At 44.1% G+C, this 26,374-nt stretch overlaps 1 long non-coding RNA gene across 2 annotated transcripts in view; it reads left to right on the top strand.

The window, feature by feature from the left end:
- The window catches only part of LOC138493158 (uncharacterized), a 129,905-nt gene extending 105,047 nt beyond the window's left edge, over nucleotides 1-24,858 (top strand). For both annotated transcript variants that reach the window (XR_011276284.1, XR_011276283.1), the window contains exon 4: nucleotides 24,455-24,858. This is a non-coding gene — a long non-coding RNA (uncharacterized lncRNA). The remainder of the gene's footprint in view (nucleotides 1-24,454) is intronic.
- The last annotated feature ends 1,516 nt before the right edge of the window (nucleotides 24,859-26,374 follow it).

The raw sequence follows: 26,374 nt of genomic DNA, 5'->3' as shown, positions 1-26,374 counted from the left end.
TCATTAGAGAATCTTAAGACCCATTGGTAGAGAATCATTAGACTCATTGGAGAGAATCAGTACTCTTTGTCCAATACCCATTAGTACCCATTGTTAGAGAACCATTATTTAGTATTATCTCTTTAGGAATGATTGCATCCTGTTTAGCTATCCATTGTACATTGCAGAAGTAGCATCATTATAGTATTCATATATTAGACTGCCACTTTGCCATTTGCAATAGAATGACACTTGCACGTATTTTGAAGTGCCATGGTAGTGCTTTTGAGAGACGGTATATTTGCATCATGACATGTAGAGATGATGTTTTGCATATGCATTATAGCGCTTCGGTTGAGAGAGAAAGGTTTTGTTTGCAGGAGAGAGAACGGATGAGGCCTGGAAATGACACACTGTCATATTTGAAAATGACAAGGAGAGCCATTTAGAATGGCATTGTTATGCTTTGTAGAGACACATGAAGAGACTGTCATGTATGCATGTATGTATGTTGAGTATGCATTTAGAAGGAGTTTGTATATAGTTAGCGCTTGCATTGCAAGAAGAATAGCGTAAACGCTAGGAAGCATTTAGCATGAGGCCTATGAGCCATTTCTGATGGAGACACACAGAAGTTGTTTGCACTGGGCTCAGCACGAAAATGTGATGGTACACTGTGAAAGAAGGAATTTGTAAACAGTTTGGTTGATAAGAAGTCACCCTTGTCCGAGTGGAGAGACGGCCTAGGCTTATCAGCTTGTGTACCGCGGAGATAGCAAAACGGTGGGGGCTGCACCATGAGCGACATGGGGAAATGGGAGGAGTGCCTTTTGCATGAGAGAGAGATGGCCTATTTTCTGGACAGGGAGAGCATTTTGTGATGCCAACAGTGGAGTGAATGGGGAAATAGATGGAATTAGATGGTGTTTTCCACCGCACTCAGATGGCCATGAAAGAGATATGATGTCCAATGTCTTTTTGACACACTTTGACACAGCACACGTAGTGACCAGATTGCGACAAGAACATAACACAGACTGGCAGGCATTTGCTATACGCTGACAGACAAACATTCTTAGCTTAAAGAATGTGAGTAACCATGGAGAGATGAGTGCGTCATTTGGAAGAGTATAACAAACGGGGAGAGGGGACTAGCTAGAGTTGTTGGCTGGAGTTGTTGGCTGGAGTTAGTTGCTGAGGCTGTTGGTTGGAGATGGTGCAAGATGGAGTACGAGATGCGATGAAAGAGAGAGGTGTCTTGGTGCAGCAGAACCTGATGAGGCAGAGAGAGCTTGGAAGAGCTTGGCAGTTACCAGATCTTGAGGCCTGCCACTGACAGACTGATTGCAAAGTCGTGCATAGAGGAGAGCCCTGGCAGACAGAGCTGGAGACCAAGGGAAGCAAATGGGAAGTATGGTCTATTGCCTAGACCAAACTGATTGCTTTGGGTTTGATAGAAGGGGAAATCAGACAGGGATGTTTAGAGAGAGAGAGAGAAGATTGGTGCGGATTTAATCTTGCATGAAGGAGATGGATGCTGACGCTTGCATTTAGACTACACTAGAATCACAGGCGTGCATCACAGGCTTGTATTAGAAACCTGTAAGGCTTATAGTTATTGCATGGTAGATTTGCTTTGCACCAGAAGTATAAAAGGTGCAAATTAGACATTCACAATAGTATTAGGATTGTCTGCATTAGGATTGCCTGCATTATTATGCTTTGCATGTGTGTGCATAAATAAATGTATTCTATTGTTATAATTGAATCGATTCTTTGTGTTTTCTTTGTGTTGTGTCTTATGTTATTTGTTATTTGTGCCCACAGTAGTAATCTAGGAGTAACACAGTGCACATAGGTCCTGAGATACAAATGCAGCAGGGGGGGTATAGTGATCCATAACCCCATAGGAGATTGTCTAAGATTGTCTAGACCGGTGCATGGTTGCCCAGGAGGGGGGGCAAGACGATGGTTAGGATTTGGTTTTTCAGACTGACAGAACCCTCATGGGGCCAGCCAGTGTTGGAATGTACACCTGCAGTGGATACGGGTGCAGGGTCACACTCCACACCAGTTGCTCCTGTTCCTGGGGCAGCAGATCGATGGAGGAATGTAGTCCTGCAGGCACAGGCAGCACCAGTACAGCAAGGACCAGGGCTCCTTGGGCCAAACAGGTGTGCTGTCTGGCAACGCGGTGACCGTGCGCCACCGGGGAACACTTTGTGGGAGAATCACATGTATGCCATTGCACAGCAACAGGGGGAGCTATTGAGATGATGGCTCAGGGCATGGAACGTGAGGCCAATTCCATTCTCCAGCCGCAGGCAACGCGGTCCACGTGCCGCTCACACAGGCTGGACACGTTGGCCGCCAACAGGGACCGATGGGCTGAACTGGAGGCTCTGCACATAGCCATGGCTGCTGAGGCAGAGGCCCACAGGGAAGCCCTGAGGGAAGAGAACATGGCTACACTTTTGATGGGCCAGGGTACATGGGCAGAACAGTGGGTGGAGCAGCTGGAACGCACCATTTGGCTGAACTCCATGCAACCCATGAGGAGGTCCGTCTGTCATGTGAAGCCATGCAAGCAGAACTCTGTGCTACACGTGAGACCTTGCAGGAGGAACTCCATGCTACACTTGAGGTGCTGCATGGGGACCTCCGTGCCATCTTCCTGCAGGATCAGGCTTACCAGACCTGCATGCTTGCTGCCATGGAGGGGCATGCTGGGTATATGCGTGGGCAGGCACCCTTACCAAGCACACCTTCTGATATTCAGCCAGAGGGTGAAAACAGCGATGACTGATCTCTTACTTCGGCCTAGCCGTGCAGACCATGAGCCCATGGAGTATTTGTTTTTAGTCTCAACATCAACACATGTGGGTGTTGAGGTGCACCCTGCACCTCCCCCCTCTTGGGTGCCCCACCACCCCCTGGTCGACAATGGCCATTTTTATTTCTTTTTCCTTTTTTTGTCTATTGTGCATTCATGTCACAGTGTGTTGCTTTGTGGCATCCGAAGGCATCCACTGTGTGTTCTGGCTGGGCCCATACAGGCTTGTCTCATGTTAGTGTTTGTGGCTTGGGGTCCGGACAAATATGCCACTCCTGCTTCCCATATCCATGGGCTCGCAAGGATGGCACTGTGTGACAGTAACTTACACAGAGGAATTGGGCTTCCGTCACATCTGTGGCCAGTCTGAAGTCCAACATGTGTATACACCGCTAGTGAGGATTCAAGATGGTTTCTCCAGTGCATGGTTGGCCTGCATTTGGTGAGTATATTGTTAACAGTGCATATTTTCATGTTGCTTATTCATGTATTGCCTTGCGTGTCTACATTGTTGATGCACTTCATGCTGTATGCGGTACCCTGGCTCTTTTAGCTGTCAGAGCCAACCTCAAGATGGAAGGGGGCCGTGTGGTGGCAATGTCACATTGAGGCACTTATGCTATAGTGATTGGTCACTGTCTGACATTGTCACTGTTGGTCCTGTGTTCATGATATGTTATGCTGCTAAATAGATAGTCCTGTGTTGGGTTTGCTTTTGATGTGTAAGGGGATCGGTGAGATTTTTCAATGATTGTGTCCACAACGGAGTGGTTCACATGGAAATGTACGCAACACTAAAGGTTTGTACATTTCACACACCCCACCTCCACCGCCAACTCCACCCCAACATACCCCCACGTGCAGACTACTTACCTTCAGAGACATGTTGTGTCCCTGCTGCACAAGTTCACTTTCCCTTTCGTGATCGGGAACTGGCGCTGCAGGTTCATTTATTTTGATTATTCTTTTTGCAGCTGCAAGGGTATCCAGCCCGCAACCCCCGCTCACTTTTCTGTGTGGTGTAGTGAGCGGGCTGTTGCGGGGGACACCCCTGCAGCACCCGCAATGATTTCTATTTTTTGGGAATTGCCTGAAATGCATGCCACCAAAGGTTCAAACTTTTGGTGTTCTAACCTTTGGTGGCATGCATTTACGTCCTTTTGGTATAGGTTGGATTTTTTGGATCAGTCTTTTCGTCAGAGTCCGTGTCTGAGGGAATTGTCTCTGGCCTGTTTCCATTTGTCACAGTGCACTTTGTGACAGTTGTGTCATGTGTTGTGAATTTAATTTGGAATTTTCACATTGCATGCCATGGCGTGTCGGGCGGGTGACATGGGGTTGAGAGGGGTTTAGGTGACATACCATGATTTTGATGTGCTGTTTTGCATGGGGGTGGTGGAATCTGCAGCTTGCATGTGTGCCTTTTCGTCACACAGGATTGTGTTTGTTTCAGTCGCTAGGGATGCACACAATGCTGCAATGCCAAGGACACATTCTCAGGGTGGTAAGGTTGTGACAGTGACTGTCCCTTTGTCATCATCGATTGTCACCTGGAATGTGCCAGGCCTGTGTGCACTCCGCAGGGGTGGGAGTTTAATTGAAAAATGTTGCCACAAGCTGGGTACGGGCTGCCTCGCCATGTGCCCTTTCCCCTCCCATGCGCAGCGGGCGCGCATGTGGTTGTGGATGTGGGGGCACCATCATGTCCACCGGTACACCGCGCCATGTTGCAACGTTGTGCAGAACACATGCTGCCACAATGATCCTGCACACATAGAAGCTGGCCACCAGAGCGGTCAAGGGAGCGGAAACATGACATTAGCACTCCGAATGTGCGCTCCACTATGCCCCTGGTTGCAATATGGGCTGCGTTGTATCTTACCTGGGGTGGTGTGATGGGGTTCTGTACTGGCGTCATCATGTAGGTGCTCAGAGGGTAAGCACTGTCCCCTGTGAAGGTGATAATGGTTGTCATTAGTTGGGTTTGTGTATTTGTCTGTGTGTGACATACATGCATGTGCAAAGGCATTTGTACTCACCAATGAGCCATGTGTTGCCATGCTTCCCAGCTTCCAGGTCCCGGTGTAGGGCTGACATTCTGAATATGAAACTGTCATGGGTGGACCCGGTATAGTTTCCATAGACAGAGGTGATGATTCCTTTGGCATTGCATACATCTTGCATGTTGATGGAATGCCAGTGCTTGCGATAGATGTGCTCAGTGGCCCAAGGTGGACGTAGGGCCACATGGGTGCAATCAATGGCAACAAGCACTTTGGGGAAGTGTGCCACCCTGTAAAAGTCCTGGACCACAGCCTGCCTTTCTGCGGGTGTTCTGGGCATGTATATGTCCCTGCAGACTGAGGGGCGTGCAGTTATAATTGCCAAGACCTGGTGTAGGCAGTGTGATTGCATGGGCTTTGGGACGCCCCCAACCATGGCAGTTGTCCAATGAAATGACCCAGTGGCTAAAAACTGCAGGACATTGAGCAACTTTTTCCAAGGGGCTCAGTGCTTGGGAGCACAAGGTGGGTGATGTGAGGTCATCCTCCCACTCAGTGACCAGTTCTAGGATGATATGGGGGGAGGGAAACCCTGCCATATACCTGGACATCAGGCATCCCAAAAAGGCTGGTCCTGGGTAACAAAATGCAGTGCTTGGCTATCCTCCTCCTCCTGCGGTGTCCCACGATCACTGCTGCGAGAAATGGGACATTCATCATAGCTCTATATGCTTGTTTGTGGTTTGTGCACACTTTTATGCTGCACGGAGTTGCTTATGCCTGCTTTCACCTGGTTTACATGTTTTGGGCTTTGCACGTCTTTTGATGTGCGAGGGTTTGCCCTGTTCAATTCCCTGAATACGTGTTGATAGCGCGTGTGGGCGTGGCGAGGATTTCGGAGCGGGACTTCCCCCGTAACGGCCACATTTTCACGTGTTGTTCCCCATTCTGCGTGTTCTGCCCACTTTTTAGGTGTGTGCGCTGGATGGTGTGCGCCTTCTCTGGGCGTCTTGCGCAGGGCTTCTGTGATGTCGCAATGACGTGTGGAGGCCATGCGGATTCGGTGCAGGTCAAGGGTAAGCCACGCAGAAGGTGTTCCATGAATATGGGAACAGGCGCTTGTGCGCATTTCGCACACGTGCGCTGCGATTCTCACAATTGCGCCCCCGATTTCGGCTCACATTATTTCCATGAATTACCTCGTAAATGCTTTAAGAATGGAGTGCCAAGAAAAGGTTAACTCCTTGGAAGAGGATCAACTGGAATTAGAACAAGTGAGATACAATAATGCCAGCATAGAGCAAATGGACACTTTACAGAATCAGGTAAAGAAATTGGAAGAGGAAAATAATAAATGAATTATGGGAGACCTCCACTCTCAATCAGAATTTGATGAAGAGTGCCAGAAATTGGGCGCCATAACAGTACAAAGGGATGACCTGGCTGAGGAGAAAGAGGCCCTCCACCAGGAAATGTGTAATTTAAAAACCAATCTGGAGAGAAGCAAGTCAGATCTTCAGGGACTGACTGGCCTAAAAGAAGAATATGACAAATTAAAGGGACATAAGAGACAAATGGAACTCGAGTTAGAGCAGGCCATAGAGGCTCACTTCCTACAACAGAAATTGTCTCAGTGCTCCCTATCTATACAGGCAGCACAAAGAGATGATGAGACCTTCAGTGAGGAGAAAGGTGGGCTCCACAAACAAGTGGTAGCTCAAGAGCGGGTAATAGAGGCCAGTAAAACCCTGATAGCCGAGGAAAAGGCTCAGATCTTTGCCTATTATCAAGAGATGGGGGCTGAGAAGGAAAACTAGTGAGGTTGGAGAAAGAGTATCCTAGATCTAATACAAGCTGGAGGGACCCCGAACAGGTAGAGAGGGACAGGGCAACCCCTGATGATAGTATGATGACCTCTGTACTAAGGCACTCAAACCGATTTAATCCTTTGTGCACAGCTTACTTCATGGCTACCAGTTCACATGATCCAGAAACCATGAGGCCATCAGAACTAAATAGGCCTAGCATAATGGAGCTGGCAGGTCAGCGTCCCCAGAAATTGATAGCATGGCATCCCTGTATAGGTATAAAAATATAAAGGCTGATGTCCCTGACCAGGAAATCTACTATGAGGAGAAAATAAGGGAATCAGATCTGCAGGAACACCACCTCCAAAGGGACCAGTTGGTACGAATTGCACAGGAACAACAGGAAAAGAGGCCTCAAAAGAGCATCTTGAAGACCACCACCCAAATAGGGCAGTGGGGGGGATACTCTGCCAACCCTGGAAGCAGGGAGGAGTCAGAAGACTACTCTCCTGTGCGCCACAAGGGTGAAAAAACTAGGCCCCACAATTCTTCGAGCCCCTCTCAAGCTCACAGAATGAGGATGCGCCTAGATGATCATGAGGTGATCTCAAATATCAGCACCTCTGAGTCTGAGGGCGAGTGGACTCGGGTGACAAGGCCAAAGAAGGCAAATAGTGTTATGGCAAATTACCCTATTAGGCAGATTAAGGCCATTAAGAGTTTCATAACTCCATACCACAAAAACGCAAAATATTCTGTCTGGGAACATTTGGAACTCTATGAGCAGATGATGGACACTTTCCACCTTAAAGACAACCAGAACTGCATAGAGTATGCTAAATGGACGTTCTCCCCAGAGTACTCCAGCTTCTTTGCTTTACTGGAGGACCAGAACCATTCAAGATGGTCCACCTACAGGGCGGCCATCTTGAAACACTTTTCCGCCCACAGAAACCCCCAAGAGGCCTGCAAAGCAGCCTACAATTTGCAGTGCAGGGAAGATCAGGCCCCACGAGAGTTTGTGCCAGAGCTAAAACGCACCTTTGCACTAACCACTAGGAGGGTGCGCACGGATACAAGGGAGTTTATACCTACTTTCTTTCATGTGCTCCCCAAGTATATTATGACCCAGCTGGTGAGGAATTTCCACGATAAAAGATCTCTGGACTGGGTCATAGAGCAGGTGACCCGCATTTATGAAGTCCAAAAACCTGCAGAAAAGAAAAATCAGACCAAAAACCCCAAACCAGTCAACATCGCTGCTGCTGCTAAGGTTGCGGAAGTGAAGGTTGCCCCCATTTTAGACCTAGAAATTGGGGAGCCTAAAAATGCACCAATCCCAAACCTGTAAAACCAGAGGTCAAGAAGGCCTTCAGGCCAATCACAAACAGGTGGCAATCAGGGATGTAATCCCACAAAGGGGACCCCTAATTCTCCTGAGTATATCAGTCCCAGGTACAAGGGCAACCGACCTATCTTGGGGTATGTATGGACTCCTCCCACCCGGGGGGGGTCCCGCCAGGTACATACTCCCCCAGGAAACTTCCCTCCTAACTACCCTCAGGAAGGCAGTAATCCCCCAAATCCGGGGTTAAGTTTCTTTCCCCAATACCCTCAAAACCCCAACCTGCAGGGCAACCCTCCTTTCTTTCCCCAGTTTCAGGAGCCCAGACAACCCAATCCGGGAAAGGGGAGGCCAAGGGGGTAGGGCTACCAAAATCCACCACCTCCAGGGTACTACGGTAGAAGGGATAGTTACCCGAGGTATGAGCAAAGACCCCCGTACTAGCCGGAACGGGTGTTCCAACTGGAGCACCAGGTCAGTACCTTACCTAGGATCTGTGTCGCATGTTGAGGGCTCAAAAGAACCCTCAGATGAACATGGCGGCTTAGAACCCCACAAACCAACTCAGCGGTTCCAGAGGAGGAGGCACAGGGGTAAGGAGCATGTAAAGCCCTAGAGGAAGTTCCCTTCCTCACTCGTAAAAAGCCCCTGGACACCGAGAAACTGGAACAAAAATCTCCTGCCCCCGAAAATCTGCCACCCAGCGAACAGAGGGTGGGTAGGAGAAATAAAGACAGGAAAAAGGGCCATTTTGTGGAGGAAGTGAGTGTCCTCCAGTATGAAGGGGAAGAATCCTTAGAGGATTCTGGGAAAACAATCTTCTCCTTCAGGGACGGGGGGAACTCCTCCCAAAGAAAAGAATGGGTCCCAAGAGATCTAAATGAAGACTGGTGGGTGTGGGAATGATTCAGTGCCACCCATACCTGAACCCCAAAATTAGCATCCAAAGAATCAAATATTAAAGGAGGGATCCCAAACCTCACAAACCGATTCTGGTGACTGCCTCCAAGGAGGGGGGAGGGGCAGCCCAGAATCAGAAAAAGAGGATTCCCAAACATCCCAAACCAATTCTGATGACAGTCTCCAAGAAGTGGGGGTAGCTCAGAAGCAGAAAAAGGGGAGCCCGAAACGCCCCAAATGTCAGAATGTCAAATTTTGCTTTCAGATGCCCAAACTCCAACACAGAATTATGCCCAAACTACCCCTGTGTCGGAGTCCGAAATAAAGAAATTGACCACCCAGCTTGCCCAAAATGCACATTACCTTTGTCCGCTTGAGGAGAGGGAGGGTAGATTTTATGCTCGGTCTAAGTGCAAGGGCAATGTACATTTTCAGCACTGGTGGACACTGGATCCCAAGCCACTCTTCTATCAAAAAGGACCTTTGAGCAGCTAAATTCAGGAAGGGGGGAGAGATACCAGATCCCTGTCACCCCTCTTCCTGGAGAACTCCAGAACTTTTAAAGGAATGAAATTCCCTTCAAGGAGACTGCAGATTAGGAAATAAAAATTGGGCGACACAACGTGAAACACCCGGTCATAGTCGTGACTCCAGAGGGAACACCCTCTCTACTAGGGAATGACATCCTGCGCAGATTGTCCCCCCTAATAGACTGTGTGAACAAGGTCCTCTGGACTCAGACTAACAGGCCAATAAAATTAAAACAGAGTGTCAACCATGTTAGTTTAAATGGCACATGCCACATGGTTGAACAAAAATCTGATCATATTGAGTTTCATTTCCACAACAATCCAATACCTGACATGACAGTAATTGCTGTAGGACAACAAACTGGTGATGGGAAATCCTCTCCATTTCTGAAAATCAACCTTCCTTCCAGTTTCAAGTAGCATTCCACACAGGAAGGAAATACTTTGAAATTGTATACTGATTCACAATCTGAAAATCCCAATGCTATAGTCAAAATTGATGAGAAACCAGCTCAAAGTTTAGCTGATATTCAGAAAATTAGAGGACAGTTGTTCATCCCTATTCAGTTAAATGAGGGGAAGGAGTCTGTTCTCGAACTAGTGTGTGTGAACAATGGTAAGAGCTTCATCAGCGAAGCCACGTTCAGGCAGCTCCCAAAAGATCCAACCATTCCCACATTTAAATTGATCAATAGATGGGAAATGGGCATGGAAACTCCCAATTCCAAACATCTCCTGCTAAGCAGGTTTATGCTCAAAATTTCTATAGGTAACAAAAGCATAGAACATAATTGTTGTGTCGTGCGAGATGTCCCTGCTGCATTCTATTTAGGCAGTGACATTCTCAATCGTTTTGCCATTAATTTGGACCTGATAAATTACAAAGACTGGTCCCGACTAGGGGGCAATCCCATGGACTTTGACGATTCAGAAAAAGCATTTTGGTGATCCAAATTACTGCCATATGCAGTTGAAGTTCAAATTGGAGAGGAAGTCACCATCCCAGGACGTACCTGACTATTCCCACTTGAATTAAAAATTAAAAGAGGACAGAAATTGCAAAATTCTGACGCATATGTACACCTCAATGCCCATCTCCGAAATCCATACAACAACAATTCCCAAGGACCCTGGAATGACTCCTGTGTTTGTGAAGCAATATCGTTTGCCTCTCGCATCCATGGAGTCCCTGACAGCAATCAACAAAAACCTTGATTCCCGTGGGATAATTCATCCAGTTCACAGCAACTTTAATAATCCGGTGCTGGGGATTTTAAAACCAAAAGGACAATGGAGACTCTGCGCAGACCTTAGGGAGCTTAATAAACGGTCCACCTGTCCCGATGGCCTCTCCCCAACATTGACCAAGGGCTGGCCCAGAACCAGGGGTCAAAGATATACACTGCCATTGACCTGACAAATGGGTACTGGACCGTGTCCGTCAGTAGGGAGGACCAATACAACCTGGCATTTACCTTCGGGGGGCAGCAATACACGTGGACCCGGATTCCCTTCGGATACATCAACTCCGGCAATGAATTGAACATCTTCCTACATAAGGCCATGCCCCGACTTGGGTAAAAGGGGTAAAAGGGGTAACCTGGCCTATGTGGATGATGTCCTGATAAAAAAGCTCAACTGTGGAGGAACATATAGCAGAAATCTGTTATGTTCTGACCCAGTTGAGGGGTGGCCGGAGGAAAACTGTCCTTTCAAAAGGCGCAGTGATGCAGAACTCGTGTCAACTTCTTGGGACATGAAATAACTTCTGAGGGTCTCTGTCCCCAGGAGAAAAAAGTGGAAGCACTCCTAAAACATAAAGACCCCACAACTCTGCGTGAGCTAAGAAACCTCCTTGGACTAACTAATTACAGTAGGAACTTCATTGAGGATTACCCAGAGATCACAAGACCCCTGATCCATCTGTTGAAGGGGGGTCAAGTAGGAGTGGGGTCCAGAACAAGCCGCGGCAGTAAAGCAACTGAAAAGAAGACTCTCACAAGCGCCTTGTTTAGCTTACCCTGTCAAAAACAAGGAGTTCATCTTGGAGACAGGGTTCTCGAATACATGCTTGACAGCAGTATTATATCAAAAGCATAACAAGGTCAATAAAGTAATCTCCTATGCAAGCAAGACTTTATCCTCTGTGGAGGAAAAATTCAACAATTGTGAGAAGGCACTCCAGGCAATAGTGTATGCATTGAAGAATTTCAACCCGTTCATCCAGGGGGAATACATCATAGTGGAGACTCCACACCAGCCTTTGCAATACCTCCAAAGTGACAGGATCCGGGCCGGAAATGTGAGCACTTCCAGAATTACCTCCTGGATTTTGTCAAAGCAAGGCTTTCCTATGGAGGTCAGATATGGCCAAAACAAGAAGAGTCCCCTCGCGGGTCTGGCTGACTTGCATGATTGTGCCAGAGAAAACTGTCTCGAGGATGAAAGTCTTAAAATCCAGGACAACATGGAGGCGTACCTGAATTCCCCACACAAAGTGTATGAAGAAGACAAGTGCGTGGGAATGCCCACAGTTTATGCAGACGGGTGCTCCTACCATGTTGACAACAACAGGGAAAAGGAACTGGTGGCCGGCGTTGGGAATGCCTGGATGAATGATGCCCCGGAACCCTCAGCCGGGTACAAAATCGGTCCCCGCAGTAGTCAGATGGCGGAGTTGATGGCAGTTCAACAGGCCATCCTCACTGCCGTCCAACACCAACTCCACAAACTGGTCATAATCACTGATTCAGATTATGTCCGGAATGGATTTGTGGAGCACCTTGTTAATTGGAAAACCAGAGGCATGCTATGTGCTAATAACAAACCTCTCAAACATGGCAAGCTAATCCAAAATATTGACGATCTGGTCACCTCTAATGGGATGACCACCTATTGGAAGAAGATAAAGGGTCATTTCAGAATAGAAGGGCCAGACAAAACTGGAAACGACCTAGCTGAGCAGCTGGCCAAAACTGGAGCCATTCAGGGGGATCTCCTTGAGATTGAGTCCCTATTGGGGGAAATCCAGGTCACTGCTATCATTAGGTCCCAAATACTCACAATTAATTCTCAACTGCCCAGTGGAGTAAGGAGACCCCAGATGCTGATTTAATCACGGCACAAAAAGGGGATCCAATTATTGGGAAATGTTATCAACACATTGAAGACCCTGAGAACTTTCACCTGACGGATCCCGATTACATTGGGAAAGAGGACCTCAGAGTATTGATGAAGTGTCCCAAAATGTTCCGAATTCAAGACGGTTTGTTGGTAAGGACATCCATATCTGGCTGTGACCAGTGGGTGGTCCCTACCTTATTCCGAAGCCTGATGCTGAGTCACGCCAATGACGTGGCCACAGTTGGTCATCAGGGGTTTCACACTACTTTAGAAATCTTGCGGGAGGTTGCATACTGGCCACACATGGGGCAGGACCTCGAAGAATATTTGAAGGGGTGTCTTGTGTGAGCACAATTTCAGCCAACTTCACTCACACACCGAGCTCCCCTCCAGAAGAGGGGGATGACACTGCCGTGGCCAGATTTACAAGTAGATTTCATCAGGCCCGTGATTCGCTCCTCCAGGGGGAACAAGTACATGTTAACATTGTTTACCAAATGGGTGGAATGTCTCCCGGCCCCAAATTGCAAGGCAGAAACAGCAGCTGCCCTGATTATCAATCACATCTTCTCATGTTTTGGCCTACCCCAAAGGATTGAGTTAGACAGAGGAAGTCACTTCACCAGCAAAGTGATGACAAAGATGCGGAAGATACTTGGGGTAACAACTTCACATTGCATACCGCTGCCCTCTAGTGGGGGAGTTAAGAGGTACAATAAAATGATTGTGAGCATTCTAAAAAGGTTTGTGGCAGATTATGGGCCAGGTTGGGACATCTGATTACTGCTTGTCCTGATGGCCATCAGATATACACCTTCTTCTGCGACCAAAATGTCTCCATTTGAGCTCATGGCTGGGCGAAGGATGGTGCTATCTCAGCATCTGCTCTATAGAGCACAAGAGCAGACCCTGATAGATGCCTTCACAACTCATGAGTATGTTGAGAATCTAAGAAAACACCTTCAACATGCTTTTGGGTACGCTCAGCGGAATCTGGAAAAATCTGCAAAGGGGATGAAGACTCAATATGATTTAAAAACAACCAAAAAGGAATACCAATTAGGAGACAGGGTCTACTTGTACAATTTCTAAAGGAACCAGACCAAAGAGCGAACATTTTTGCCAAGCTGGCGCGGTCCTTTTGAAATTGTAGATAAAATTTCACCTGTCGCCTATAGAATCTGCATCCCCAAAGGAGAACTGAAAGAAGAGAAATGGGTCCATATTAACAAGCTAAAGAGTTGTCACCCTAGGCACACTTTGCAGCAAATTGAGCCCAGAGAAAACCAAATAGAGGAGACATCTGAAGAATAAGAACAAGAAAACAAAGAACTAGAAGGGGACAGATAGATTCATAGGTAGAACTATTTAACATGGAGTATTTTGTTTCCTCATTGTCAGTACGAAAGGGATTCCCCAAAACATCTAGAAAAACCAATAATTATCCGTGTCTTGTGAGTGAGCTTTTTTCTTGTTATGTGAATATTATCATTATTACAATGCATGTGTGTCCCACTGCTGTCAACCTTCCCGGAGGGCAGTCGGTGGGAAAATATAGTAACCGGTTTGTGTTTATTTCATAGATTCCTCCAATTCATCACCAAGGAGGACCTCCCCGGGGACCGGGAAAGGAAAGAGCCAAGGAAAAGCTGGGGGTGTCGCTCAACACCACAAAGGAAGACATCAGGGAAAGCTGTGGGTGTTGTTCCATGCTCCAACGAGAGACAGCGGGAGGATTGTTTCGTACTGCTCCCTGATGGAAGAACAACTCTTACCTGATGAACCCCACCTTGCCCTACCTGATGAACCCAGTTTTGCCCTACCTACGAATCCCACTTTGCCCTACTCTCCCTCGACAAGGAATCTCAGAAGAGTCAGTGGGGGGGGATTTGTAGGCTACTTTGACACACTCAGCAGTACTCCCATCCATAACAAAGCTGCACTTCAGCAGAACCAGCAAAATGGCTTTGCTGGCTCCTGTGAGCACCACTGCCTCACGGCAAAACTGTGGTTTGCAACTACAAAAAGATGGCTGCAGCATCTTGCCAAGCACATATTGGTCAGGATGGAACAAAGGGGCACACTGAAAAAGCTTGCCAGTGTGTTACGAACACTTACAAAATAAGGGGAGAGAAAAAGCAGCGCTACTTTGCTGCAAGTCCAAAGTTCCCATTGAAAAAGAGATATATTTGCATTTAAAAATGATGCTGCTCTGATGCTCTTTTCCTCTGATTCCTCATCACAATACTTTTATTAATGCGACCCTGCCATGCCCATTCACATTCACATTTTTCACCAGCAAACACGAGCAGTATCCTGGAATGACAGGCTGTTGTTCAGATCTAAAAAAAACAAAAGAAGATTTACTTCAGCTACACGGGAAACGCTTTACTTTTGGGCTACAAAATATCAAATATCAATGTGTGAAAAAGGCCGTGGCTTTCTGGGCCTATGTCAATTTCAGTGCATCTGTGTATTAAATCCATTGCTGCATACAAGAAGCTAACTCTGGCAACAAAACAATGTGGGAATTCAGAGGGAAGCCTAAACCAAATTTGAAAGGAAAATGGTAGCAGCCCCATATGTTTAAATGTACTTTTGCAAATAAAGAAAAATACTTGTTTAAAAGTGTATGTTGGATAAGGCCCCGCCATTATCTAGCAATGTGAAGAGCTTTGTGCTGTGAAATATATATGAGAGATCTTATTCAACAGGCTTGATTCTGATTTATAAAAAAAAATAATAATAAGGAATTAAACTGCATTGGCTGGATTTTGCAAGCTCCAAAGGTTTTTCCTGCTGGCTAAGCTAACGCTTCCCCCAAAAGGAACCACCATACACTTCCAGGACTCTTGGCTGATTATTACTAGGTTGGAAAACTTTGACTGACCAAGATAAAGAAAGTTCACATACTCATCAGACTTTCGTCTGGGCTGAGGCCTTCTACAATAGAAATTCTGGGACACTAGTATGTGAAAAAGAAAATCACACCTACCTGTGACTTCTACAAGAAGCTTCAAAGAAAAACTCCATGCCGACCCTGGGCTAAGGGTGGGAGCCTGGAAAGGCATGACCATATTTGGAGGACAATGCTGACCATTTGGGTTAAACAGCTATTTTATTAAGAAACTTTTCAGACTTTTAACTTGGCAACCAGACTTTGCAGGAATTTAAAAAGGTAACAGTTTTAATGTAATTTCGTGGGTTTTAATTTAAGACATTGTAGCATTCTCTGCCATTTTGGGAACAGAAATGGCAGAGAATTGGGTATTCTAAGGAAAGTATACATGATGCCCCTGCAAATTTCAATACTGACATGCCCAATGATAATTTATACACCTGTATAAAGTTATAGAAATGTAGGCCAAATATTTCACACTAAAAATGAACAAAAATGATTAGAAGGGCGAAACAATCGCCCTCATCACGATACTGGCGCTAATCCATGGCGCTATTAGCACCATGGTTGGTGCCGGTATCGTAACGAGTCCGCCAATGTTCAATGGGGAATTACCACCCCATTCCAAGGTTGGCGGGGTGGTAATTCCCCCTTGAACATTGGCCCTTCCCCATTCCCATTTTTGCCCCATAGGGCTCAATGGGACTGGGGAAGGCGCTAAGTACGGTACCGCAAATTGCGGTACTGTACTTAGCACCAAGGTCCCTTTGCGGGTCCCTACTTTAACGGCTGGTCTAGACCAGCTGTTCAGGTCGGGTCCCGCAAAGCCACCTCGTAGTATGGCGCTAAATGTTTAACGGCGCCGCAGCCTTTTACGGCGCTGTTAAACACTTAGCAAAGGGACCTCGTAGTAAGGTGGTAAGGGTTTACCAGTACCGGTGCCCTTACCGGTACCGGTAAACCCTTACCGCCTACCGTGTAATGAGGCCCATAGTCTCCCCGTCTTGACCCTTTTGTCTTTATTCCACTCTCTAAGCAATCCTATCCATACCCTGGTAACTTGTTATAACTGTTAGAATTCTTGGTGCACCCTGTCCTTGACTTTCTAAGTGCTATCGCCATCTCTCTATTAATTCTGTCTTGTGTAGATCATAAGCCCTTAGTCATATTTTGAGTAATCAAACTAAATTCCACCTAAAGTTGAACGCTGGGGTGACAAGGTTGACGTTGTGAATCAACCTTGGATCTTACTGTGTCCCTCTTTAACAATATAGTGTAAATAATTTAGTTTCAGTATAATTTGCCTTTCATTTTAAAACTGATTTTCTCTTTTTAACTGCTCTATTTTCCTAAAAACAAACCTCATTCTACCTTCCAAATCTCTCTCAATTCTTCACCTATAGCCCTCCTTTCACTTCTATATTATCCCTGGGCTGCGCATCTATCCCCCTGCCCAAAATCCGCATTCCAATTCAGTGTTTTTCATCTTTTTTTTAAAAAAAGGTTTTTACATTTAAGGCTGAAAAAAAAGGGTAAATGCAACATTTCCATGTGTGAATTCGGCTGCACTGTGTTTTCAAGTTTAACCTGCTTTGTGAATTGTATACATTTTTGACACCTTACCTTCTAGTTGGTAGTGCTATAACACCCCTACTACTGTGATAAAACATATGCATATCATTATTTAAACATACATATAATTAATTATTTGTCAAAATCCGAGTGTCATTTTAGGCCTTTGCAAAAGTTTTTGCCTCTTATTTTGTGAGGGAAGGTCGGGTTTTGATTCCGTTTGCTGCCCCTCATCCCTGACTACCTGCTGCTTCTTTCTGTCCACTCAGAATTCGATTATTGGTGGGTTGCAGGACCATTGCAGGGGGAAACCTTAACTTGGGTGCTTTCTGTCCTAATTCAAAAAGTGCTCCTATTCATATGTGCTTTGGGTATGTTCTACTAGAAGGTTAACCAAGTGCATTGCTTCTCTTTCCATTGTAATTGTCACCCCATTGGTGATTGCTGCCCAATATAAAAATGTGTGTGATTGTTGTGAATTCTAAAAATAAATAAATATTGTATTTTCACCAACCGGCCTGGTTCATGGTCCATTGTGACCAGGGGTATTTGTAAAAGGGTGTGTGAAACGGGTCGGTACCGGCTCAATTTGAATTCATTGAAATTAAAGAAAACGCATTCCTATTGAGCGCCTCATCCCAGGATAAGACCAAGTGTCCTGGTCCGGTGTGTGATGCCCAATTGGAATCCTTAACAATACACATATATTGTAAGACCACTTATGTTGTTCCCGCTGGACACCGTTTTATGCCTTCCTGATTATGGACCACTTGTCCACTGTGCTTTAACTGGGTCTTGATTTGCATCTTAGTTGTGTTATATTTCAATTATTACTGTTGTCTATGATATTCAAGGCTTTTATCTAGACTTTCAGTCTGATGTATAATAGGTATTATGATTTCCAACAGGATTTCTCAAGTCCCACCCATTAAAACATCAACTTTTCTCGGGAACTGTACTTGAATAATAAATGTATTCTTGTCTGTTGTAGTCACAGAAAGACTCCCATGTAAAAGTCCTCATTCATCCCATCTTTTCTGCAGCATGTCTTGCTACTGTAGTCTGTCCTATGTAAAATACCCCAAATGGACAACTGAGTCCATAGATAACTGAGTTTGAGTCGCAGGTGGCAAAGTCCTTAAGTTTAATCTTTGAGCCTGTTCAAGGGTGTTTTACATGGCTGCCTCTCATGATGTTGTCACAGTTATTAGAGTTGAGGCACGGGAATGTTTCTGTCTTTTTCTTGTGATGTATCAACTGTTTATTCGCTCTTGGTCTTTCTGCCCTCACCAGCTGGTCTCTAAAGTTATGTGCTCTTTTGTATGCTATGATGGGAGGTTTCGGGAAACATTTTTGTAATTGAGGATCAAGTTCTACGACTGAAACTCAGTTATCTATGGACTCACCTGTCCATGTGGGGTATTTTACGTAGGACAGACTACAAGGAAAGTGAATGAACAGTGGAACGAACATAAAAGGAATATAAGAACCAAAAATGTACCTTCATGAATAGCAAGACATTTCGCAGAAAATCGACATACAGTGGCACAACTCAAAGTAATTGTACTGGAAGTAGTGCAAAAACCAGAGAGGGGTGGCAATTTAGGAAAGAAATTAAATACAAGAGAACTATTTTGGATTGAGAAACTTGGTAGCCTGATCCCAGATGGGATGAAGGAGGACTTTTACTTGGGAACCTTTCTATGAATACAACAGACAAGAATACTTTTATTATTCAAAAACTGTTCCTGATAAAAGTTGATGTTTTAATGGGTGGGACTTTAAAGCAAAGCAGAGTGAATAAGTGGTCCATAATCAGAAAGGTACAAAACGATGTGTCCAGCGGGAACAACATATGTGGTTTTACAATATATGTGTAATGAGACCTGCGGAAACACATATGTACAAAATGAAAACAAATTAGTGATGACAAGCTACTAAAAAAGTATGTGATAGAAAAGGAATACAATATGTACACCTATATAAGCTTAAATACTCAAAAGCATGGAATGTTACCTGTGATGTGCTGTATATAAAATGTCGTTTCTTTAAGAGAATGTGACTACAGAAGAGACCACCTGCGGAAGGGGGGTTGAAGGCAGAAGAAGTGCTGCATTAGAGTGTAAGCATGAATCTGTCATTAATATCTTACATGGAGAAGTATCTACTACCATTATAGATATTAGACAATTAGTCAATGTCTAAGGCTGTATCCCAGAGGATTGGGTCAGGCGTTTTGAATTAAGAGCAATGTTATTATGATAAGTACAAGTATATTAATCATACATTTAGTTCACAGCTACTGGATCATTAAAAAATGGGGGCTTGAACATACTTGTCTACTTCTATTATCTATAATACTTATATTCATAATTATATTCATAATTATAATCACTGAAGGCACTTGATATAAAAGACATTAGGGCATACAAGAAAGTCCACTAAAACTTGTTTAGATACGTTCTGTGCTCCAGGCGGGTAAACAAAGGGCACATCATCACGTAACGACATGATGACATCAGAATATAAAAAGCAGCCAATTTTCCAAAACAACCGTAAATCTGTCTCCATTGGAAACACATGCTAGCGGAGGCACGGTGCAGGTAAGATACAGCTTTATGTTGGTGAACAAGGCATTATTATACCTCCTAGGTATTATATATATCCTCCTGATATTTTCACTAACGCTTTCAAAACAAACCTACATGGAACATTAGGAGCACTTTGTGTGTGCTTTTTTCCTCAGATTCAAAGGTGTAATCCGGTGTCTAGGAGGAACATTTCCTTTCTTAAGGATACCATCAGGAAAAGCTATCACATCGTTTGGACATCAGTTCCTTTTTAAGAACAAGGTTTGTGCTGACCAACCTATATATTTGTTTTAAGGTGGATGTAATGTTTGAAAACTGGACTTATATTTGACAGATACATTATTATCTGTTATCCACATTCAGATTGAACTAACCAATTGGGAGAATATCATTTGAGGCAGATACGTCTCACAAGGAAGTGTTTTACAGAGCTTCTACACCAGATAATCAACATACAAGGTGAGAGTAGAAGAGAATAGAGACGTGGATTCTTTGAAGGTCATATTAGACATAAAAATTTGGTATATTGTCTGGTTTTTTTAGTTTTTTTACCAGACAGTATTGGATTTATGGAATATAACGGAAAGACTAAGCATTTTGGAATATAATACACAATTTGAACTGTGAAGGCCAGACCAACACCAGGTAAATATTAAGGTAGAGATCATGATAGAAAGGTATGCAGTGATAGAATTGCAGCAGAAATGTCTCCTGTGCAAAAAATCGTGGCAAAAATGCCATGGTTTGACCTGGTAAAGGTGTACCCCATTATACCATTTAAGGGGAGCGGGAGTTGAGGGGGGGTCCGCTGCGTCCCTTAAATTGGATAATGGGTCTGGGGGTTGCTGGGGTGTCCCCTGCATCCTTTGCATGGATTGCGGTGGCAAACCCACAGCCTTTTTACCGCAGTATTTTGCATCCACAGCCATTTTTGCTGTGATTTTAACACATGGAACCGATAGAAATGGATTGATAGATGATGTATAGAGTAAGAATGGTTTTTACATAGATGGCTTTACTAAATAGTTATACTCTTTTCTAAATTGTGTACATCAATGTGCATTTGAGGCACAAACAACTTGAACAATAGCTCCTGAAGAAGGGGAATGATTTCCAGAATCGCGAAGAGCATATGATTGATGGATTGATGAATTAAGAATCTTGATTATTGTCCTGTTGAATTTATTATTGTTGAAAAATAATTATGTACAATTTATTGTCTTCACAAAATAACCTTATATAAACCATCAAGATAGTCAATATAACAATTGTCGAACAAAATCATTTCTCTAAAGAAAAAACTAGTAACCTTAACTGACTGCTTAGTTAGTCATAAATATTGATGGGATCACAATCAAATAATGTGTTCAGGGGACAGGAGTGTTCCACAGGTCTGTGGATACCTGTTTTGTTATTCCAAGATTTTGTGGTGAAATCCTTCTGTTTTTCTTCTTCGTAATATCTTCCATTCTATGAAGTTCCTTTGTCATGGCTTTTTGGAAGATGTAAATTGAATTGTCTCCATGTAAGTCGTGAGTGAATCGGGACTTTTTTCCTAGTTTTTGGTGTCTATAGCTTGTTCTTCTATTTCTAGATGGTGTATCAATTCTTGTTTGAGAGGTTGGTGGTTTCATCATGCTAATCTAGGTTAAGGATAAGATGGGTGTGATTCAGTTCTTCAATGGTGGTTTCACTCAATGGTGGCTTGGTTCTTGTTGTTTTTACCCAAGGTATTTGTTTTCACAGAAAATATCTTACGTTTCAGTTTTCGGGTATATTAGAAAAGGTCTATTTGAGCGTCGATGTAGTTCCTCATGGACACAGCAGCTTATATGCAGATGGCCAACAACCAACTAGGGACACCAGAGTGCTATCAACCCTTGACACTTAATCCTTCCAAAGATGTTAGCATAGCAGCTAAAATAATAATTGACAAATGGCACAGAATAGGGTTACTCACAGACAAGGAAGCACTGTTCTTGGTGGTGGAACACCCTTGTACGCCTACCATATACTTTCTACCTAAGGTGCACAAGGAATTCATCCAGATCCCAGAAGGGAGACCAATTGTCAGTGTCATGGGCTGGGTTACGGAGCCAATAGCCCATTATATCAACATTATCATCCAAAAAGATGTCCCTAAAATCTTCGGCTATGTAAGGGACCCTATACACATCCTACAGATCTTACAAAATCTGGTGTGGAAATCAAACTACTTACTGGTTACACTCAATGTGCAAGCCCTTTATGACACAGCCACGCTAGTGGCTGTTTAGTTATGGTTAAGTTGCTGTTTCCATAGGAAGAGGAAGAGCACTTTTTGGGCAAAGTTTGGTGATGTTTGGTGCAGGGGAGCAAAAGTTATGGGGGGGGTCCCAAACGTCTTTTTTCCCCATAGACTGAATGGGGGACAAACTTTGCGCACACCTACAGGTCAAACCGTTGGACGGATTTTCACCGAATTTGCGGCAGGGGCTTGGTCCCGAAAGCGTGCTTTTGTAAATTTGCTGACAATCCGTCCAGTAGTTTCCTTTAAAACGACCAAAAAATATATCTAAAAAAATGAGTGATATCTATGTCCGCGGTCACACTTCCCTGTTCGCTCCACGGACAGGATACCGATTGGCCCAGGGGTGGCGTCATGACCGCGGAGACGCAACTTCTTCGCCGATTGGCCGTAGCGAGCCATAATGTGCGTCAGAATGTGTGGCTGCGTCTGACATCTTGGATCCAAAGTCAGCGCGGTCGCCACCAGAGTCGAAATGCTGTTTAGAAATCTATTTTGATCTCCTACAGTGCTTTGGAAGGTTCATAGAGTAAGAGATGGGTGAAATACTGTACTTGTTTGGGCGGCAGGAGTTTATGATGTATTCTCTATGGCCACCTTGTTTGGCATGTTTGTACATGTAGCAAATGAGGGGTCTAATAGGGGTAGTATTTCAGTCCGTGCTGTCTACAGGTACCTTGAAACTGTTGTAAGGACACGCGTGGTGTTAGCCACCATTACAATTGCGTACATGTCGTTATTTCATTATTTTTTCCCATGGGTCTGCTATTGATTAGTACGCCACCATGGGTGTGACATGCTGCGGTGGTTGTGGCCAGGGCCTAGAGTCTTGGATGCATGGCCGTAGGCCGAAGGCCATACTTCCAAGACTGGCCACAACCGCCACAGCATGTCACACCCATGGTTACACATGTAGTGTTGATTATGGATTAGACGGTTGTGGGGAGTGTGTACAGTCTTGGGTGCATGGCCGAACAAAGCTATAAGCACTGAAACATCATATTGCAGCAATGCATACACCCGTACTACAGCTTAGCAGTCAGATGGTTCTGGTGAGGGTGTACATCCTTGGTTGCGTGGCCGAAGGCCATGCACCCAGAAACGACCTTATAAGCAGTGGAGTTACAAGCCAATGTACACCCATACATTCAAATATTTATGGACCTACATCCACATCTCTAGGTCCTGCCCACAACCACTGCAGCATATTAGAAAGGCACGTTAGTGGCTGTGTTGTAATGTTGAAGGTGCTGTTTGCATAGGAAGAGCCGTTTTTGGGTGCCTTACAACTGTGCTCCACTTAAACGCTTCCTCACCAAAGTTTGCAAAAAAAACATATATCAGACACTCTGATTTTCTTTGGACAGTTGGGTGATGTTTAGTGCAGTGGGCAAAAAGTTATAAGGCGTGGGGTTTCTCAAAACGTCTCTTTTTCCCTTAGACTGAATGGGGGAAAAGGTTTGTGCCCACGACCATGTGGCGCTTTCCCTGATTGCTTGTGGAACAGCGTTAAGTACGTTACCTTTTTTTGGTGCTCCCCCTATTTTTTCAATTCGTGCTCACTGTACCATTATGAATTAGTGCGTGTGGGTTAAAATGTTTTTGGAATAATATTGCCGTCAGACTGGCATCCTAAGTTTTGAAAACTAAGGCCACCATCTGCACTCTTTGGTGGGAACAGCGATTCTGGAGGTGTATGCGAGTAGCGGTTCTCATAATTGAATTTCAATATGTTTATGCAAAGTAAGAATGTATTTGGCTTCTGAGTGAAGTTCACATGAGTTGCTTTTTTGGTTGGACGCTCAATACGCCCGCGCATCTGAGTGAACGTATAAGGGGCGATTGGTTTTTGACCTTGAGCGAAAGGGAAACCTTTGAAGAATTTCACGGAATGAAATGGTCGAAAAAAATAGCAATTGATAAGGTTATGTTTTATAAAATTTTGTAAGGGACATGCAACATCAGTCCACAAACACTCTTCGATGCAAACACATTGGTGTCTGAGTTGCAGAAACTGAGTGGAGGCAGTAAATATTATGTAAGTTTACTTTTATTCACTCTACAGCGACCCGCCCTTTATTTTTACATTACCGAAAATCTAATTGTGCCCATATAACTGCCGTATTATCTTTCTGCTCTGTTACATGTTTCCTGCCATATTGCAGAGTGCACAGGTTCCACTTTTGTAGACTATGACTACACTCAACCTTTCTTAGCATTAATCTTTTTGTTTGAAACCTTATGTTTGCCCACATAGCTTTGTGTATCAGTTTGCATGTTATTTCCGTTATCTTTGAAATCACGAAACGTACGTTTATTTGTTTGTCCATTCATTTTCTTTTCATAACGGCATTATCATCTTCCTGTGTAGTTGGCATTTTTTTTTCTCTTACGGTGCATGGAGAATCTCAGCATTTGTAGCCTGTAACTACAGTTACACATGGTCATTAGTAACATTTCAGTAAAATCTCATGTTTGACCACTTACATTTCTGTATTATTTTGCACATTTTTTGTGTCTTTTTTGCAATTTTTTGGTAGAGGTTGGTTACTGACGCATATTTTCTGTTACGTTTCCCGCATAGGTACATATTGCCATATTGTCCGTGCCATGGTTTCCAGATGCCGAGTGAGGGCTTTTTCGGCCGGCAAATACAACTGCTCGTGAGCGGTTGCCTATCCATAACAATTATGTTGGATGACACCCTAAGCCCGCTCTGTCCGTACGCTGAACTCGCTCTTCAGAGCAACATTACATCATTTATGGTGCTGTAGGCTCAAGGTCATGGCACCTTCTTGGAAATCACTGTGTACACAAAGTGGCTGCTTTAACCAAGAACTAAAAAATGTTGTATGCGAAACAACCAACGTGTTCCTCTTCTTCAACATTTGCAATGTCGCCCTTACCACCATTGTTAACATTGCTTTGAAAATGGGATTACTCCGATGGTCTATGACAGTTTGTTGTTAAATAAACCTGCTAAATGAACTCTAAAATGTTCACGTTTTCTTTTACAGTCCAGTCAATTATTTTCGAAATGTAAGTTTTTAGGTTGCACGTTGCTGTATGTTTATTTGCAGGTCCTGCGTCGTGTCACGTCACGTCACGTATTTGTGCTTTTCGCAGCCTACCATGGAATGGGAAGAGGGACTATGTATAAAATAACCGCCTTCCCTTTCGATGGTGGCCATCTTGAAAAAAGTTTTTCTTTTGTAAACCGACCCGCCAAAGCCGCCTCGGCTTATAACAAGTATTCCTTTTTTTTAGTAGCGCACGTTACTGCTTTGCAAATTTAGACTATTACTGGCAAAGATTATTACGTCTATGTATTTTACTGAGAAATATGCAGTACTTGAAGTGTATGCACATTTTTAAAAAAAATATTTTTTACACTGTGAAAGGTTGTTATTAACACTTTATTAACTTTCTTTACGGATCACTTTATTTTTAGGTACGGCAGGTAAAAAGGCATTTTGCAAACGGCAATGAGCAAAGAGGCAACAAACGGTAATATGGGTCGGTACATGTACGGCAACACATTTTGTACGTATGTTATTTAGAAGGTAGCGGCACTGTTTCTCAAGCTTCTTCATCACAGCAATGCTACTGTTCCTTAGGGAGGAAGGATGCCTTTAACTGATGTCACCTTCAGATAAATACAACTTTAGCTAAACATATATAATGTGTAGTGCATTGGTAATCGCTGCATACCAATACATGTTGCCGTTGTGTAAGGGAAATGTTGAAGGTGAACCTTCCTACATCAATACCAAATGTATTTCCACACTGTCCACGAGGCATAGATCTTTCTGTTAAGTGTATGCTGATTCTGGGACATGCTACTGTGCTGTACGCCAGCATATTGTCATGTGGCTTCTTCGCAAGGTCTATACAGTTTAGCAAAAGACCCTTGCTAAAGGAACGTTATGGTTACATTGCCCTACTGAAAATCTGTGGCATTCAGTACAACTTTTCTTATTACCAAGCCGTTATACTTACATTGACCTACTAAAAACCTGTAAAATTCACTCAAAAAAAACTTTGTTAACGGGACGTTATGGTTAAGTTCCACTACCAAAAACCTGTACACTTCACTAAAAAACGTTTCTAAACGTGCCATTATGGTTCAAAGTAAAACCGAAAACCCCCTGAAATTCGCGAGTTATGGTTGGCTAAGCACACACACCTGCCATCACCACTCTGCACTGCTAACACTAACATCCAGGACATGAAAGATGGCATCACAAATGTCATTGATGACATCACTGATGGCATCACATGTTTAGCCCCTTTGTTTTACTGCCATATATATATATATATATATATATGTATATGTATATATATATATGTGTATATATATATATATATAATATATTCAGTAAAAAAAAACTTTGTTAAAGGGACCTTATACTTCACAGTAAAACCGACAAACACTTCACATTCACTACTTATGGTAAGGTAAGCAACCATAACTCGCTCCACCTACGTGCATTGCTAAGACTAA

The sequence above is a fragment of the Ambystoma mexicanum genome, chromosome 10 (assembly GCF_040938575.1).
Source record: "Ambystoma mexicanum isolate Mex_15411 chromosome 10, UKY_AmexF1_1, whole genome shotgun sequence".
NCBI lineage: Eukaryota > Metazoa > Chordata > Amphibia > Caudata > Ambystomatidae > Ambystoma > Ambystoma mexicanum.
The sequence above is the reverse complement of the archived record's forward strand: the minus strand, read 5'-3'. Positions and strand labels throughout refer to the sequence as shown.